Here is a 7,860-nt window from a genome sequence, read left to right on the forward strand (position 1 = left end):
TAATACAGTATTTCTGATGCGCATTAGTGAAAAACAATGTTAGATTGTTGTAATGTAAATAACTAACAATGAATGAAATAAATACAAATATTATATTTTAACACATATTACATTATTATCAAATAAATAAAAACATTAAACAAAGTAAAATATAATTACAAATAAAAATAAATACTAATTAAAATTTTAAGCAAATTAAGCACATAATTTAGATATAAATATTCATTTAAAAAAATACAGCCACTAGAAAAAATAAGAGACCATTTCAAAGACCATTTTTAGGTTTTCTGAATTTACTATTTATGGGTATGTTTAGGTAAAATTATTATTTTTGTTTTATTTGTGAACTACTAACAGTATTTCTCCAAAATTTCTAATAAAAATGTAGTTTCTATTTACATTTATTTGCAGAAAATAAAAACTGGAGAAACGGATCAAACAGAAAGATGCTCTGTATTTTTTCAGACCTCAAAGTGAATATTCACTTTTAAGTAATACAACAGTAATATTTGTACATGTATTTGGGAAAAGTAAAAATTCTAATTCAAAAGAACTGTCGTGCTATCAGTCTTTCACAATTACTGTTTGTCATTCCTGAGGTTTGATTTAGTTTAAATTCAACAGACACTGGACTGGAAACAATACATCTAGAAATGCTAATTTAATAAAATTATATATGCATATAATAAAATTGGCTTGGCAACTTTAACTTTCCATGTGCTCCTGTAGTTCAAATTGTATACCATGGCTCCAATTTGCACATATACTTATGAATTGAATTTAGTTGGTGTGTGTTTAAAAATTCTGGAATTCATCAGTAACTTGACAGAAGCTAAGTTAAGGTTAGATAAACAAACAGAACACAGCCTGAGACACATTGAGATATTATTCAAAACATTGTTAGGGATTTTTCCCGCAGTAATGCATGCATGTGCATGTGGACAGTTAAAATGTCAGAATGACATTTACACCGATAGTACAACTCAATCTCTCAAAATCAACGATACTGCTATTACAGCACTGGGCAAAGATCTCACACACACTCAAACTCACAAGATGGTAATTGTGAAGGTGGAAAAACGTGCATTCAGTATTTACTTGGTCTGACAGCTATAATTTTGGTTTTCACACAGCTTAAAGATAGGTGGTAATTAAAGCGAGAATGTTTTCCTTTCAGATTAGTTGTCCTGTCCATTTATCAGTTGTCTGACCACATGTGTGCGCTCTCAAAGTGAGTCATTCAGAAAGAGCTCAAAATTGTCTCTCCCCATTAAAAGCGTGCTCCACCCAAACATGGCAAGCGTCTCGGTCTGACAGGCGGCTATTTCACAGGTCTGAAATATTCCTTTGCCTGCCCTTTTCGGTCCTTTTCTGTACCCGATCCATCCCTCCCTCTGCGACTCTGAAGCAGAGGAGCTTCTGTGAGCACATTTCAATCGGGTCTTCATGTTGAATTGGGCTTAACTAACCCTGCTTAAACGTCCATGAAATAGCAGCAAAAACTCATCATAAATCTTAACGGGGGAAAAACCCTCAGACTCATAAAACAGGAGGGTGACAAGAGTTGCGCTGATGGGTTGATCAATGCGGCCTCTCCTCTAAGTTACAAGACCACCGTATATCAGCCACCGGGGATGGAGGGTCCAATCAATGACGGGGCCTGTTACGTGCAACAAGCACAAAAAGGGCCCCTGTGTCGGCTCCCGCCGTGTTCCACCAATTAAAATCCTTTTTTGAGACATTTTGGTTATGTGTGAATGCCGACACTTGACTGATTTTTTGATATACAGTTCTGCTGGGACGGGATAGAAAGAAGGCTTCTCATGCCTTTTGGTGGAGGGTCGTGATTGGAGCTTGTGGCTTTCTGTAAAACTAAAGGACTTACTTGATGAAAGTGAATGCTAAATATAATAAATTATGCCATAAAAGCTTTGATTGGGCCTCAGTTTACATAAGCAACAGCTACCGCATGCCACTGGAAATCTTTCCGCCTCTCAATAATTCTTTGTGAAACTGCGTCGGCCATTTCTCAACCGTTCACTAATTATAACCTTCATGCTTTGAAAGTGGCTTTAAAGAGAAAAGCACAGATCACTCATCCTTCTAGTGGCCCCTCCCACTTGAGTCCCCGCCCACTGAAACACTGCCAATCACATTGCTAAGAGCAGATGCATGGCTTACAGCTGCCGTGGATTTAGTGGGGTACAGCCAATGTTCCCCTAACATTAATAATGAATCCCTTACAATGACTTTCATGGCTTTACATGCAGCAAGTGGGCTACCCAGCCCCTGCCCTCTATCTGACCCCGTCGCTGGTCACATATTTCCTTCATAGTGACGGAGGGCAACAGATGCTCCCCTTTCTTCTTCTTTTTCATTCTTTATATCCCTTCATTAAGTAACCATATAAACCCCCAACTTTATAGACTGTGACCCCTAATCTCTCGCTTTTCCATCAACAGAGAAGCTTTTCTTATACTTTTAGGAAAAAGTAAATGTGTGTTGCATATTTTAGATGCCACTCAGAGGAAGTGCTTAGCTGATGTCGAAACAAAATGAACGCAAACTGTGCATGCAGGTTACAGAGTTTTGTGTCATATGAATTTCTTGACGTCCATTACAGAGCAAAAGTGCAAATGTTTTAGCTGGGATAACTTAAATAAAATTCAGCGTATTCAGTTATGTTTGCTCACACAACGATTTAAATTATAACACTGAACAGTATAAATTCAACAAATGTTAACTGTAGATTAAATAGCACTTCTAAGGCAATAGTTACAATAGTTACAAAGTAACAATAAATAAAGTAATACAATAAAAATGCAATTAAATTAAATTAATAATACTCCCGTTACTAAGTTTACAGAATATTTTTTAGGGTGAAAATTTATCTCATAAATGATAAATTTTTGTAATCGTTAATTATAATTAGTTAAATTGGATCAGATAAAGGTTGTACATTTAAGGAACAGTCTGTTGCCACAAGTGCTGATTTGCAATTGTGTCAATTTAAATATTTAGATGTAACCAGTCACTATATATTTTGAGTTGAGGACTTTTTTACCCCAAAGTTTTACACCTTGAAAAAAGAAGTTTAATGTCTATTATGCAATTTTCGTGACTAAATTAACGTAACCTTTTTTAATATAACATCCCTTACACAGGAAGATAAATGGAGGTGCGCTGTGTGCAGCCCTCTGAAACACCATCACCCTCAGGGGTTACCTTCAGTATGTCGCCCACTTTAGGATTCACCTCTGCAGCTTAAACAGGTCGGCCTTTGAATGTCAGGATGTTTTCTCCCTGTGTATATTATATATGCCTTGTATTTTCAAAATCCTTTTGACCACCGAACCGACACAGCAAAAGTCCCAGTGCAACTCTGGCCGGCACAACCCTGCTTACATCACATCCTTTTAACCACACTTTCAACATACCCTTAAACTTCTGTATGGTTCATTTATTCAATCCACTCCTGTAAGTTCTTTTTTGTCGTTCTGCAGTCCTTTACTCAGACCTAATAGGCACATACACGTACACACACAATTCAGAAGGAGCACAGCAGCTGAAGTGAGTAGAAATCAAAGAGACATTGGGGATTTCAAATGGCTCCAAATGGCCATACAGTGGTGACAGTGTAGAATCAACATCCATCCATTATCTCTGCATCTGTTTCTAACTCACCCTACACGAACATGTGCTCGGGCACACACACACTCCTCTCTTTACGTTCACCACACACACACATACTTGCACCAATGTAAACACACAGGCAGAAACACACACCCAGTAAAGTGTCTCACACTTGCTGCAGGTCCTCTGGAATCTCGAACCCCCCTCCTTTACACTCTCACTTTTTATTACCCCGTTTCCTCCTCAGTCCCGTTTCGTGGCGCGAGGATCGCTACAGAGCAGCTGCTGGCAGGTTCTGCAGGTCCAGGCCAAAGAGAAACACATTATCCTGTTCTAAACAGGAAATGTCTTCTTAAATAGTCATAAGTAAAGACTTCATTGCGCAGTTGGGCCCTGGAAACACACAATTTTTTATTTCATGTCAAAACCCTGCGTATGTAAACATAATCACACATAAATCCAAACAGTTATTAGCTCACAGTCGGTCTTTTATACAGTATGTGCACATAGCAGAGAGAACATTTGCGACCTGGAGATGCTGTAAGGACATTGTTTCTTGCATTTATGTGCTTGTTTTGTATCCACAGAAAAAATCCTAATTGTAATTTCCTCAGCATTTCTAGATTTCTTGTTCCAATTGCTTCCATTATTGACCTCGCCTGTAAGCATCTGCTAAATTACTAAATGTAAATGTAGATGTACTGTGTCCATTTTAGTCCAGTGTCTGTTGAATTTCAACAAAATCACTTCAGGAGTGACTTCAAGTCAACTGACAGCCAGTGTTGGGTTGTTTCTCTGAAAAAGTAATGAATTACTAGTTACTATTTGCATATTCAATGGTGTAATTAGATTACTGTACAATTTCCTCTCACCAAAAAGTATTAATTACGTATTACTAATTACTTTCTATATCAACCTTGATTAATTAAGTGATTCAAGGATAGACAAATGACTCTTAATTCGTTAAAATAAATTATATAAAACTACATAAAGTACTCTTATTGACTGACTTACAAATGTGAGAAATATACATTAATGCATGCATTTTAAAGTTAGACTTTGAATTTTAATGTAAGTGCTACTTTACATTACACAGTATTTAGTTCAATTACATCCGATGTAACTGTAATTAAATTACAGAAAAATAAGAGTAATCCCTAACTTTACTTTTTATGGGGGAAGTAATTAAATTACAGTAACAAATTACTTAGTAACTAGTTATACCCAACACTGCAATGTGCAATGTGAAAGACTGACAGCATGACAAAATACAGAGCATCTTTTGTGTTATTTTGACTGGTTTCTCCAGGTTTCATTTTCTGCAGATAAATGCAATCAGAATTTTTTTACACGAAATTTGGAAGAAATGTTGGCAGTAGTTCACAGAATTAAACAAACATAATCTTTTGTGACCCTGGACAACAAAAGCAGTCATATGGGTCACGTTTTTAAAATCGAGATTTTTACATCATCTGAAAGCTGAATAAATTATTTTTATGTCACAAAAACAATGTTTTTAAATGTTTACAGTGGGAAATTCAGTAAATATATTCATGGAAAAAATTATTATTGTGACTCATACAAAGTATTTTTGGCTATTAACACAAATGTTCCCGTGCTGATATGAACTCTCAAATATTAAGACTCTACTAAATAGATATCAATGCATTGAAACATTAATTTCATAGAAAATGTAAAAAAACGGTTCCTTTTAACAAAATTATACTTGATGTAGTGCACTACATTAGCAGTGCAGAAGTCACAGGTCTGGTCTTCAAGAAACTGTGTCTGTGTCCGCCAAATATGTAAACTGTGTCCAGCAAACTATATTTTTGAGAGTTGAGTTTGAGAGAATGTTTTCTTCAGAATAAATAATTCTGGGATCTGCTGCAATGACATATGTTTTCAAGTGTGACCTAAATGTCCAAACGTTTTTTGGGGCCACTGTATGCATGTGTACTTTTCCTCAGCGCTTATGTCTTGTGAATGGCACTGGATTGGTGCTTGTCTGCACACGACTGAGTACCCTGCACACAGACAGTGGGCTATCCACATAAAAGCCTTCAGTGTCTCCACAATCTAGCCTTTGTTCTTACGCTGGTCTGATCAAGGGCAGTCTTTGTGTGCTCCCTGTGCCCCGTCTGTATGCACTTTCAAGGGGATATTTCTCTTCCATGTCTTCTCCTTATGGCTTTCTTCCTTCACTCTGAAATTAAGCTCCGTAATACTCGTCTTTTTCCAGGTAAATGAAAAAGAAGGCTGCGTGATTGATCTGTTTGTCGGTTGCAAGGGGGCAAGGTGCTGTGGCCGGGGAATAAAGCAGCATCTTCCCTTTGTCGTTTGTTTTCCTTTTCAAGTGTCTTGAAACAAAAGCCCTTCTCTTTATTTTAATAATAGTGATGCTTATTTGCCGTGAGTAATTGACTTTGCCAAAACCACATTTTCCAGTGTGCTTTGAGCTCTTTAAACCACATTAAAGGAGGGGCGGGGGTCATTCCTGCAGCGAGTGTAAATATTTGGGCACCGTACACATAGTGGGTGGCACTTTGTGTTCACGAGAGGAGTGGAAGTGCCCTTGGACACAGTGAGATAAAAATCAACTGCTCAGTGTTCTAGCGCAGAGACTAACCCTTTACCCACCTCTCCTTCACTGCTTAATTAGCTCTTATGAAATTAGAAGACCACAGGGGTAGTACATGCACTGCACAAAAGCTTTTTTGGGTCTAATTGTGGATTCTGCAGGTGGTCTGGTCAAGCAGTAATGTACAAAAGATTTATACATTTTCTAAGGATGTGAATATCAGTGCTGATGCCAGAACGCTAGCAATGTGTTGTTGTTTGAGTGTTGCCAGGGCGTTGTCTATATTGTGTTAGGGATTTGGTAAAGTTTTCTGGGTGGTTGGTTACTGACACAAGCAGCGCCGGCCCAAGCCTTTATAAGCAGGATTTTATTTGGGCTCCCCCAGTGCCCCAATACAATCGACTATAGTCAATGTTTGGTTAAAGGGGTCGTACACTGTAAAAAGTGAATACGGGTCTATGTTGGATTAATATAACTATTTGAGTCTAAAGTTAGTTTCTGGTGTTAGTTGACCAATACATTATGTTGGTTAGTGTAAAACAATTTTGTTTGACTGTTGTTGATGATTTATATGTCTTTTTAAATTTCAGATCAATGTGGAGTTCCATAGGCTTAAAGCAAGTTTCTTGCCAAACTCAATGCATACCTGTGTAAGCTAATAGCCAAAATGTGTGACTGTTACATATCAGCAATGATGACCAAATTTACATTGTTTCATGGTGTGTTGGTAACCAGTTAAAAAAATTTTTTTAATTAAGGCGAAACACAACTTAAAATAAAAAAAAATTATATTGTGTAATGTTACACTGTATTTAATTTATTTAATTTGTATATGGAACAATGAAACAATATGTTCTTTTCAAGTGGTCTTAGATATTTACAAAAAATCAACACTAAACGATTTGTTCAAATCTTGGGCAACAGCAATAGCAAAATGTGTTGTGAATATTGTGCCCCCAAACATCCCAAAATGTATTCAACGCACCCTAAAGCAATGTTGAACACAACCACTACCATCGTCTATATTCAGACAAAAGAAAAAATCAGCATTCAGTTTGTCCATAGGGACAGTTTAGAGCAAGTTTGGGTCCTATCTGTCAATAACTATGATTATCAACTTGGTAAGGTCACTGTGAAGAGAAGAGGGGCCTTGAGGTGTCAGAGGTGGGGTTTGTACGCCTACAGGGTATATGGACCTGGACTTCTACAACATGTGGGTGTACTTATATACGACCTGACCAGAGTCACCCCAGCGCTGCCTACCAGGACTTCTCTAATCATAGCCTTCATGTCCTCAAGCTACATGGTGTGGTCAGCAGACATTCTGGCTGCGGTCGAGAAACTTCAGCTGCCCACATAATTTTCTGCTTTTTTTAACGAATCTTGCTGGTGACCTCGGCCTGGCCTCCTGCTCACCCCAGCCTCTTCTTGTTTAGCACCGGATCAAAAACTTTTCATTTTGTAGTTCTCTCCTACTCGGAGACTCCGGTACAGCCCAAGCCTTCTCCTTAGTCTTTTAGAGTTCAGCCAATCGTTTGGATCTAGGCAATAAATCTGAATTGTTATTGTTCAGCCTACTATTTACAACAAGTGTGTGCGCCTGTGTGTCAGACTGCCGCTGCATGCGCGAGCCACAGGTTGCACAT

This window comes from Barbatula barbatula, assembly GCF_947034865.1.
Source record: "Barbatula barbatula genome assembly, chromosome: 16".
Classification (NCBI taxonomy): Eukaryota; Metazoa; Chordata; class Actinopteri; order Cypriniformes; family Nemacheilidae; genus Barbatula; species Barbatula barbatula.